Below are 12259 nucleotides of genomic sequence, written 5' to 3' on the forward strand. Positions count from 1 at the left end.
CCCAGCTCCCTAGGATGCTCTTGATGGAAGCTGTGGCCTTTCACCTCAAAGCCTAGAGAGGAAGGAGCTAGAAACAAACACTCAACCTCGCTTACCTTTGGCCTTTGTTATTCCAGCTGGACTGGTTACTAGGGCAAATCCAGCTGGCAGGAGCCATCTATAAAGGTTGGCGTTGTGTCTTATCCAAAGGAAGTGCAGGCAGGGTAGGCAGAGGATGCTTGGGTTTGGAGGGCCAAATAAAAGTTGCTGAGCACCAGTGGGTCCACTTCCACTTCCAGAAAGCAAGGCAGAAGCTTCCACTCTGTGTGTCTCCATGCAGTGTGGAGTGGCTAATGAGACCAGTTACCCCACTGTGGCACTCAGAGCTCTTCTACTCCACAGCCCTAGACTCTTAGAACTTGTCCCGGGAAAACTGAGGTCCTGTGCTATCAGAGACCCTTCCAACCCTGCAACTTGTTCTGGTTTTTAGGTGCCTTTAACAATTTATCTTTAATTTGGATTTTTTTAAAATAAATCTCAGCATAGTTTGGGGTGTCCACATTCCTCCATCTCCAATAAGGTAATCTATACGACTTAATATTTAAAACATTATCTACTGAATATCATGGTTCTTAGATCAATCTTCAATAACTCCTAGGCATTATTTTATATCTCTGATAACATATTTATATGTTTCTTATTAGGTTGCTATATACCTTTCCTATAAAGTCTTCAGGTTGCAATTGATGGGCTGGTATTGATGCCCCATTCGCTCAATGAATTTCACCTTGTATAGAGAGAATTAATCTGCTGAGCTTTCTAGACATTAGCAATACATAAAAATTCTATAATAAAGTATGCTATTATCTCTTTTTGAAGATGAGTAATGAGACCTGACAATTTCTTTCTAAAGCAATAATCAAGAAAGAGAGCCCTACATTTAATTCATTATGCATGCCCATAGAAAAAGCAAAGGAAAAACAAACACTTTTTTTATCCCTTTGAGTCAACTGTGAGCTTAAATTATAGGTTCTTGCAACTTTAACTTAATTGCTATCAGAGAGAAGTACAGCCAGTGTGATCAGATACCTCATAGAATACAAAAGTGATAAGCTTTGACATTTCAGAAAGGGATAGGATCATCTTGGCTCCAACCTGCACTGATTTTCTTTCACAGTGAATTCACAAAATATAGATCAGAACAGGAGAGAAAGTTAAACCTAAGGTAATTTAAATGGAAGCTCTGTTACTAAAGTACAGGCTACGCCAGATGATACGAACTTGGGTTGTGACCTTTCATGTCCGTGTTTATAATGGATAATGAAGGTGAACATTCTTCCCTCTCCCCCCACCATCCTTCCTTTCCTGCCTACATCCCTCTTTTCCAGTGGTACCGGTTTGTTTCCTGATCTAAGTGACTCTATACTATGTGAGCACGGGCTTTTAGGCTCTGCCTGGCCTAGGGTGACTTTTTTTAACAAAGCAGCATTTGACTCCAGTTTGAGTCCAAGTTGACTCTATATTGCATGGAGACACCATCACCTGTCCCTCACCACTTACAAGGCACATGCTGAGAAATAACTTACTCTACAAACAAAAGGTGCCACTTATAAACTTATCAAGGTGGTTTGGGGACATATGGGAGCACGAGCATATTAAATGGATGCCAGAAGAATCAGGCTGGGGAATTACCCAACATAACAACCTGTTTTAGTGACTTTTCTACCTTTATGACAAAAACCATGGCATTTAATTTGGAGTTGCAGAGGGTTGCAGTCCATGACCATCATGGCAGGGAACATGGCAGCAGGCAGGCAAGCAGGAATAGCACTGGAGTGGTAGATGATAGCTCACATTTTTATCTACAAGTAGGAGGCAGAGAGAGCTAACTGAACTGATGAGGTCAAAGTGTGACAGTAACTACTTCTGTTGTAATTGTTGACTGGGAGGCTTACTGCCTCTGTCTGCCAACCTAGGCCTACTCCTGGAAGTTTTGAGCCTCTGTACAAGTTAATCTAGGCCTAGAATGTTTTCAGCCTCTGAGTATAAGCAAGCTCACCCTTCCTAGTTCTTTCCGAACTCTAACTGGTTGGTTCAACTCCGTTGTTCTGGCCCAAACTCCTCTCCCAGAAGACTTATTCAATCTAGCTTTTCTCTCAGCTTCTGAATTGCTCGGTTAGGCCTCAAACTGACCCTAACAATCTTTTTTAATCTTCTGGCTCTTTTTCATTCTCTTGCTTGGTCTATCTTTACCTGTGCCCAGCTTGTTCTTTCTCCGATCTGCTTCTGTAAAACTCACCCAGTAAAATTGCATTCTTCTCCCTCTCTGCTGCTCTACTCTCCCTCTCAACTCTACTACACTGCTCTCCACAAACTCTACTGTAGTCTCTTCTTCCTGTATTGTCTGCCTCTCTCTAAAGTGGCTTGCCTTTGCTCTCTCCTCTTGGAAGAGCTGGGCATATCCTAATCTGTCAGATCTTTCTCTGATTCGTCACTTTTTCTACCACTCAATTAGACATCATTTTCAAACATGGGTGCTTCCTTCTACAAACTAACTTTACTTCATTCTTTGGGATTAAAGGAGAATACAAAGAGCATGTCTATATTCTAGCCAGAGAGATTAAAGGTGTGTGTTAAGGGATAAGCCACACTCTTACTAGAAACAGGTTCAAATATCCTGTAACAAACACTTCAGTGACATACCTCCTCTAACAAGGCCATGCGTCCTAATCCTTCCTAAACAGTTTTACCATTTGGAAACCAAATATTCAAATATATGAGCCTATGGGGTCCACACATTCACACCATCACACAGAAGAACAGAGTAGGTGACTTCCCAGTATGTGCCTCAAGTGAGTGACAGATAGAGAACTCCAGCTTGTAGTGGGGTTCATCTCATCTTCACTGATATAAATCACTTGAACCCATCTGTTCATCCATCAGGATCTGGTCTCAACACCTAGTCTCCAGGGCCCTGCTCTTTGCAACTCAGCTCAACCCTGTGGTTTGATTGGTCCTGTGACCCCCCCACCCCCCCAGCAGCTTTGCATGCCTGCAGCAGTTCCCTAGTTGGGTTCCTAATATCTTATCTAACCATTGCAGCTACTGTCCTAGCTCTCATATCTTCCTCTAGTTAGGTTTGATATTGCTGTTCTGAAACATCATAATTAAAATCAGTTTGGGAAGGAAAGTGTTTATTTGGTTTACATATCCTGAATTATAGTCCATTGAGGGAAGCCAAGGCAGGAACTGAAACTGGGCAGTCACCTGGAGACAGGAACAGATGCAGAGGCCATGAAAGACTTTCTCTTCCTGGCTTTCTCCTCCTGCTTTCTTATAGAACCCAGGACCAACTCATCGATGGTACCACACACAATGGCTGGGGCCCTCCATTATTGATCATTAATTAAGAAAATGCCCTATAGGCTTGCCTACAGTCAGATGTTCTGGAGTATTTTCTCAATTGAGGTTCCCTCCTCTCAAATGACTGTAGTTTGTGCACAGACCAAAAACTAGCCAGCACACCATGTGATATGTGTAATGTATGATCTAAGAATTAGTATTATTAATGAAATAACCTGTTTTTGCCAACATCCAGCTATCAGTAGAATCAATGCTACTTGACAAATTTCCACCAATATAGTCAACCTAAAGAATTTTGACGTTGTGAAAAGGCACCAGTGGACCCCTCTTAGTTTCCGGTACAGTACGTTCACAGTAGTCTCTTTCACATCTCTATTTCTTTTCCTTTTGTTCAGCAGAATCTTGCTGTACATCTCAGGATGGCCTTGAACTCTTGATCTTATTTCTACCTCCTCAGTGCTGGGCTTTGTGGGCATGGTCCATCCCGTTTGTTATGAATGTTGTTATTATCATCAGTACTTGTTTCATTTGAAAATTCTAAACTTTGTGTGTGTGTTGACAATTTTGAAGTTTTGGTTTCTTTAAAAAAACACAGAAATATTATGAAAATATGTTTTCATTTTAATTATAGGTATATAATATGGGGTTACTTCAGATTGTTCACAGCAGCTGACTATGATTGGCCTCATGCTCTAGCAGGAGGTGATTTTGCTAGGAGCAGATAGTTTCTGTAATATTGTGAGGTTGGGACTTCTGGGGACTTTTCAGAGGATATATAAATGCTAGATCCCTGAGAGGGATGGTTGGTTGTTTAGTTTTTGGGGTGTTGTTGGTTGATAGTTGGTTGCTGGTCATGGTTTGCTAAGTAGTCATGTGCAAAGAAGACACAAGAAAAAGAAATTAGATATCTTGACAGTGAAGGTCAAACTTACCCCAAGGGACTCTGCCCCTAATCAGCAGGAGCTAGTCTAATGATAACATTGCCCCCTTTCTCCTCTATCCCCCCTTCTCTTCTATTTAGTGTTAGGGGGTTTAAAGGGTGAAAGAAAAGGGGTGGAAAAAGGGTAGAAGAAAGAAGAACCCACAAAGTAACAAATCCCAGCTGTGTGTGTGTGAGTGTGTGTGTGTGTATGCACAGGCTGTGTATACAGATATACATGTATATGTGTGTATATGTACTGTAAGTTAGAGGACAACCTCGAATGTCATTCATCAGTTACTGTCCACACCCTTTTTGAAATAGCATCTCTAACTGACCTGGAGTTATCACCAAATGGACTAGGCTAGCTAGACATTGAGCCCCAGGAACTAGCCTTTCTCTGTATTCCCAGCACATGCCCCTATGCCAGCTTTTATTCCTGTGCCCTGGGAATTGGTACAAAGTCCTCATGTTTGCAAAAAAAGTACTTTATACCCCGAGTCATCGCCTAAGCACATACAATTTTTTTATTAAACTTAGATTGATTTATTATTTTTATTTATGTGTATGTATGTGTGTGTGCCCATGTAAGTTTATTTGCACCGTGTGTGTGCAGGTGCCCGAGGAGACCAGAGGGCATTAGAGTCCCAAGACCTGGAGTTGTAGGTGCATTTAAGCTACCTGATAAGGGTATTAGGAAACAAACTTAGGGCCTCTGTAAGAGCAGTAAGTGCTCTTAACTTCTGAGCCACTTCAGCTCCCTCCCACATACTTTCTCAGTACCTAAATAGAAACTTCAAACTTCAATTTTTATGGCCTAGACAGTGTGGTGGTTGGATTGCAGACCGGCAGTTGGCTCCAGCCAGGCTAGGAGCAAGGCCCATTCCCAAGGTCTTAAGCCTGCCCGGGAGTGAATCATTACACACAGCAATGATGTGAGAAGGGAGAGCTGCCCTGCCCCACCCACCCACGCATATACTTAGAGAGAATGCCTTTTGTATCTCAGCATTCTTCTCAGCCTCTGACCCTGTTTTATCAATTTAAATCACCAGGTTTGAAAAGCGTTGTCTAATATTTCAAGCATTCATAAAGCTTCAGAAAATATTCATGAGCCTATCACATACTTGTCTCAAGTGCAATATTGTATCATAGTTTCTTCAAGTAGTGGTGTATACATGTGCGTGCATGTGTGTGTGTGTACACGCATGTAAGTGTGTTCCTGCATGTGCACCTGTGTGTGTATAAATGTGTATGAGTGCATGTGTGTGTGTATGAGTACATGTGTTTGTGTGTGCATTCGCCTGAGTGTGTGTGCGTGTGTAAGTGTGTGTACATGTGTTTGTGAGGGAGGACCGGCTGCTGGCAGAGGTCAGCCTCAGGTGCCATTCCTCAGGATCGATCCACCTCGATCTTTGAGATCAGGATTTCTCTCTGGCTTGGGAGCTTGCCAATTAGGCTAAGCTGGTTAGCCTGTGAGAGGCAGTAATCCTCCTGTCTCTGCCTCCCTTGTACTGGGATACAAGTTGAGTGTCACCATGCTGGGATTGAGCCTGAGAAAATCTCACCTGGGTTGTGACAAGCATCTTCTAGACTGAGCCATTTCTCTAGAACTTCTCCACCCCCGCCCCGCCCCGCCCGGCCCCCTTCCTTTATTTCTCCGAGGAAGAAATTCTTATGGCTTTTCTTGGTAGGTTATTTTATTGACCCATGATTGATGTGGGAGGACCCAGACCCCAGTGGGCAGCGCCAGCCCTGGGCAGGTGATCCTGCATGGTATAAACAAGTAAGCTGAGCAAGTCATAGAGAGCAAGCTAGTAGTTTCCCGTGGCTTCTTCAGGTCCTGCCCCCAGGTTCCTGCCTCTAGTTCTGCCCTTACTTTCCTTAGTGATGGGCTGTTACCTGGACATGTAAGATGAAATAAACCCTTTCCTCCTCAAGTTGCTTTAGGGCCTGGTGCTTATCACAGCAATAGATACTCTAACTGACACAGCGCAATCTCAGAGGGGAGCAGGGCCGAGCCTCCTTAACAGCTCCAACCTCTGGATTGTTTTTTGAGGCTCTGCATAACCTTGAAAGAGCCTCTCTCTTTCTCAGTCTACCATAATTTGTGGGGCTCAGCCTTGCCCTGATTCTTATCCCTTTTCTATCTCCTTCATGCCACTTGCAAAAACCTCATTATATCATGGGGGTAAGCCTCATTTCAGTTTCTGGAGTCTCCTTATTTTGTATTTTTTTTTCCTTATTGATTTGTAAGAACAGAGAATCCTTTATGTGATATGTGGTAGATATTGATCTATCCTCAGTGCAATAAGCTGTAAATATCTTCAGCTGCAACTTGGTTTCTAGCTTTAGTCACAATGCCTTTTTTAAATACAGACCCTTATAAAACATCTACCATTGCCAATCTCTCCTTTTATGGCTTCTTGTCTCTGGGTTGCATTAATTACAGAAACAGAACAGCTGCAGCACAGGTGGACACTGGCCAAGGCTTCCGCTGTTGGAACACGCTATTGAAGTGACAGCCTGCTCCAAGCAGCATCTCAGCTGGCTGTGTATGTGCCTTATGATGGCACCTTCTGGGTAGCAGGGATCTGAGGACATGTCCGGTTTGAGACAAAGGTCTGAAGCCCCACACTGTCTTCGGACTACCAAGTCTCCTGGGGATGGCAGGATCTCCACTCCCTCACGGCGGTGTGGATTCCTCCCTGTGAGTGGGAAGCTTGATAACTTTGATGGCATTCTCAACTTCTCATCTCCCACCTTCATTTGCATCTGTCCCTCTTCCATGTCCCCATGTCCCCATGTCTCCATGGCTCCAGTTGGCTCCAGTAGTAGCTGGAGTATCATGACCCAGAGGTTAAGTTCTGCAGCCCAAGTCTACTCTTCAGCTTGAGAAGTCAGGTATGGTTTGGGTCCAAACTTCCAGTTTTTAGGCTCCTATAGTTTATAGCTAATATACAAAAACAAAAAACAAAACAAAACAAACAAACAAAAACAAAACAAAACAAAAACAAAAAACAAAAACCAACAAAAACCTAAACAAACAAACAAACAAACAAACAAACAAAAACACCCTGACTTCACATTTTAAACCTAGTACAGACAGTAGCTCCAAATGTCCTAGAGAAAAATGCCTTTCTGAAGAGCAACACCTGACTCTATAGGGAGAGTGTGAGTTTCAAGGCAATCCTAAGGAATCCATTTATGCAGTCAGCTGGTGATCTCTCCATTTCTTCTAAGTGACTCTGGGTTCAATACAGGCTCAAATACTCAATAGAGAATCCTATGGCTTATAATCAATGTCAGGGCTCTCTGGCATGCGTTCTACTCTTTAGATGCATGCTGACAGCCTTGAGAGTGCTGATGGTGGAGTGGGGTGGGGACTTGGCAGGGTTCTCTCTGCTTCCTCACTTCCTGCTGGTGGATCCACACAAAGATAAAGATTTCATTTCTACCAGCTGGATTGTCCTGACAGGCCAGGCATAGGCCAGGCTATGCTAGAATGGCATAGCTTGGCCATCTGTCTTGGGCACTGAGTTGCCTCTGGCCAAGTTCTCCATTATATTTTAGAAAGAGATGCTCATTTTACTTATACATCACATATGGCTTTGGTTTGCTATCTCCCTGGCCTTGGGTTTGTACGGCTCCCTTCTAGTGTCTGAGAACTGATTCTGGAGGGCTACCAAAGGGGACTTGGGGCCATCTGTCCACTGGGATGTGGGGTGAGACACAGAGAGATATTTGATTTTGCTTGAGAAAGTCCCAAAGCAAAACAAAAGACTAAAGAGAAAGATTTCCCTTCACACACACAGACATTACATGCTGTCATGGAAAACCTTCTTTAATTATTTACTTCCCATATGATGTCCCTCAGAGTCCTCGGGAGTGAGTACTGTGAAGCAAGGAAGGGGCACATCTCTATTATCAAGCAAACTTTTGACTTCAAATTTTTAAAAAAATAATATTTATTTATTTATTTATTTATTTATTTATTTATTTATTTGCATGAGTGTGTGTCTATGTGTGAGTGGGCATGCACACATACCACAGGACACATGTGGAGGTTAAAGGGCAACTTTCAAGAGTGCCTAGCCTGAATTCCTGAGGCCTGTCATGTTCATGAAGACTACCTTGCTGCCAACATCTGAGATTCTAGGGATAATTTCCCCCCTCAAACCCCAACAAGAAGGAAGCAAGTGTGGAGATGAATGCTCCTGGGAGCAGTCCTCAGGCAGTGGCAGATGGGCACTCAACTCAAATTGACTCAACTTTGATCAGCTTGGTAATATATATATATATATATATGTCAGGGTGCAGTGGTATGCATTAGGTCCCAGGAGCTCACCCGTCTTTGACATCTCTCCTACGAGAGAGAGGATAGAAGCACGAGAAAACATTTCTGTACCCCAAATTGTCTTCTGTTTCTAGGTTTCTTTCTTCTTTTAAAAAATAGTCTCTAGCCCAGGCTGGCCCTGAAATCACTATGTAGCTAAAGATGACCTTAAACTTTTGTTTTTTCTTTCTCCACCTACAAAGTGTGGCATTACAGGTATGCCCCATCATGACTGCCTTACGTGCTGCTGAGGATGGAACCCAGGACTTTGCTCATGCTGTATAAGCCCTCCATCAACAGGGCCACATCTGAAGCTCTAGATGGGTACATTTCGCATGTGTAAATAATGCCTCTCAGGATGAGATGCCTGGATCAGGCACATCAGCATCCCCTGTAAACTCAGTGGGAAAACAAGTTCAGTTTTCTGCCCCATCCGAGACCCACTTGCTTGGAACCTCTGAAGGCAGAGTGAGAATCTGAGTGCTTAGTGTGTGTGTGGGATTTTCCATGCTCTGGTGCCTGGATACAAAGGGTGGAGACCCCATAAAGACAAGGTCCCTGGAGCCTTGTCATTACTAGATAAGCTGCTGAGGTGTTTTGTTGGCAAGAGGTAATTGCTGCTGTGTTTCTTTCTGATAACAGTTAAACATCTTTACTTCTTCATAAGAACAAAATCAGGACCCAAGGATCTACATGAAGGTCAGAGCTTGCTACCTGAATTAAAGCTTCCAAAACTGAAGGGGCATTTTCACTTATGTATGTGGGAACCCTCAGGAACTGGTCTAGTTTGAGGTGTGATTAGAAGAAGGCACACAATTTAATTATAACTGTAATCTCTCTCTCTCTCACAGACACACACACACCCCACACACATGCTCTCTCTCTCTTTCTCTCTCCCTCTCCTTCCATCCTCCTCCCCTCCTTTCCCTCCCTCTGCCTCTCCCACCTCTCGTTCCTCTATGAAGATCCAAGCTATGCTGTGCTTTCCATCGGGAGATCTCGACAGAAGGGAGACGCTGCCTTTCTAGCATGCATGGTTTCCCCTGTCTATGAAGATCTCTTCTTGACTATGGTTCATGTAATCTTTCCTTATCTTTGTCGTTCTAGGAATTACTTCCCTGTGTTGGAGGAACAAAACCTTATGCTTGCTCTTGTTGGGGTGCCTTAGAACCAGAACTTAGCTCAAAACAAAACAAAACAAAACAGAACAGAACAAAAACCCTCTGGTGAGAAGAGGTGAGGGGTCTTGATCTATGTTATCTGCTTCTTTCTCTCACTTTCTGTCTCTGTCTCTCTGTCTCTCTGTCTCTGTCTGTCTCTGTCTGTCTCTGTCTCTGTCTCTGTCTCTGTCTCTCTCTCTCTGTCTCTGTCTCTCTCTCTCTCTCTCTCTCTCTCTCTCATTCACTCTGTGTGTGTGTGTGTATCGGTTCTGAATCCCAGAACCCAGGACCTTTAACCTTGTTAGGAATGTTCTCTGTCATTGAGCTATATCTCTAGCACCTAACTCTGGGTTAACTCACACTCTACCCTGGACCCCCCCTCCCCCCCAGTTTATATATGTTTGCACTCCTGAATGGGGGTGGAGGTGGAACCCAGGCCTTGTGGATGCTTGGCAGGCACTTTAAAGCCATATTACAGCCCAGAAAACTATCAGCTAACTTCTCTAATGGCTCTCGCTTCATCATGGGTGATTTTAAGCCACCAAAATGGTATTATGGATGGAGTCGGGTGGAGAGTCACCCAGCACAGTATTTCTAGCATTTCCTCCATACTGATGCAGTGCTGTGCAACGTAAAGACCCTCACGAAACAGAATGAGCTATGTCTTGTGAGTGTTACTGTTGTTCTTGTACATTTAATCTTAAATTTAGGAAATAGTATAAAATGATGTATTTACCAGGGAGCTCACAGAATTACTGAAAATTTAAGTCTTCTCTCTCAAGTTGGTGCAAGCTAGCTTCAGTATACCACCAGATAGGGTCCAAGAGGCCAGGAAGAGACGGTGAGCTCCACTCTATCTGTCCCGTTCCCGCCCATTCCTTGCTGGGAACAATGATGTTTTACTTCTGAGGGCTTCCATGGGTGGCTTATCGAGGTCTGTGTTACTAAGGGCTTAACACTAGGTCCTTATAAACATTCCAGCCTGCAGCCACTTTGTTCTCAACCTTCCTACTGCTGTGACCCTGTAATACAGTTCCTCGTGTTGTAGTGACCCTTGACCATAAGATTATTTTTGTTGCTACCTTATAACTGTGATTTTCCTACTGTTATGAATCATAATGTAAATATCTGTGTTTTCCAATAGTCTTAGGTGACCTCTTTGAAAGGGTTGTTTGAACTCCAAAGGGGTTGCAATCCTCAGGTTGTGAACCACTGCTTTAGATAATTCATCTCTCTCTCTCTCTCTCTCTCTCTCTCTCTCTCTCTCTCTCTCTCTCTCTCTCTCTCCATCTTTCCCTGCCTCCCTCCCCCCTCTCTTCTTCCTCCTTTTTGTAGAGAAGATAATTTTGTGATTATATTGATGTATAGAAGACTTAGCCGTGTACATTTAATCCAGTTTAGTGGTGATCTTTGGCTTTTGCCTTTTCTAGCTTGGCAATGCCAGCCACAGAAGTAGGACCCGGGATGTTGCATCCCCAGTGGCTGCAGATCTCATTATAATTGTTCCTAAATGCTTCTGTCTGCTTAGCCAGAGTACCCTTGTCCTCTGAGTTAACCTGTGTGAAGACAACAGTGGTAAATATGTTCTGTGGACCAGGCACCTAGTCTGGCTTTCCCTTGCTGATGCAATAGGGGAGCCCTGTCTAGTGACACAGCTCAGACAGGAAAACCACCAGCTCAATGGAGTCTACATTGTGGGCAATCATCACTAGCTGAGCCTTCTTGTTCTCCACCAAGTGACTGTATTGACTCCTGCTCGGGAGGACAGGTGGTCTCCTAATTGGGACATTCCCTTTGCCAGCAGCTTACTTCTCATCACAGGCCAGTAGCCTTTGCTTCCCCCTCTTAGTCTCTGGCCTGTACTTGTGGGCAAGCTTAAGCAGCTGTTTGCCTGTTCAGGGCCTGGGGAAACTGGTGAATAGCAGGAGGTACTTTGAGCTGCTTTTAGAGGATACCCTTTGCTGCTGCAGCCTGATGTAGTGGGGCGATTTGGTGAAGCCTGTGAGAGTTCTTTTGGGATAAATGTACTGCCCAAGGTGGAAGTGCTTAGGATCTTTCTCAGAAGATTCACCACCCTTTTGGCCATCCAGATCTCCACAATGGCAGAGGTCAGGGCCACCTTCCCTTGAACTTCTTCCCTTTGGGTGTCTTGCTGGACTGGAGGAGAGAGGTTCATTTTCAAGTAAAGCTCAGATATGGGATTAAGGCATCGCTAGCCTCTGAGCATAAAGATCCAATTGACTGTAAATTTTTTGGGAGAGTAAGGCCATGGCTTTCTTTCCAACTTATATTCAGTTTACAATTTTGAACTAAGAATGACTGTAACCCCCAGCTTGTGTTGCTCTCATCAAAATGAAGACTTGGCTGTTGCTCAGTGTTTTCACTCTCAAAATTCACATAAAGAACAGTGAAAGTTGAACATATGCCAACTGGTTCTTTTTCTCTTCTTTCTTTCTTTCTTTCTTTCTTTCTTTCTTTCTTTCTTTCTTTCTTTCTTTCTTTCTT

At 43.7% G+C, this 12259-nt stretch overlaps 1 pseudogene; it reads right to left on the reverse strand.

Annotated features, from left to right (window-relative positions):
* On the reverse strand, positions 11097 to 11921 carry Gm4259 (predicted gene 4259; annotated as a pseudogene).

Source organism: Mus musculus, chromosome 7 (genome assembly GCF_000001635.26).
Source record: "Mus musculus strain C57BL/6J chromosome 7, GRCm38.p6 C57BL/6J".
In the NCBI taxonomy this organism is placed as follows: Eukaryota; Metazoa; Chordata; class Mammalia; order Rodentia; family Muridae; genus Mus; species Mus musculus.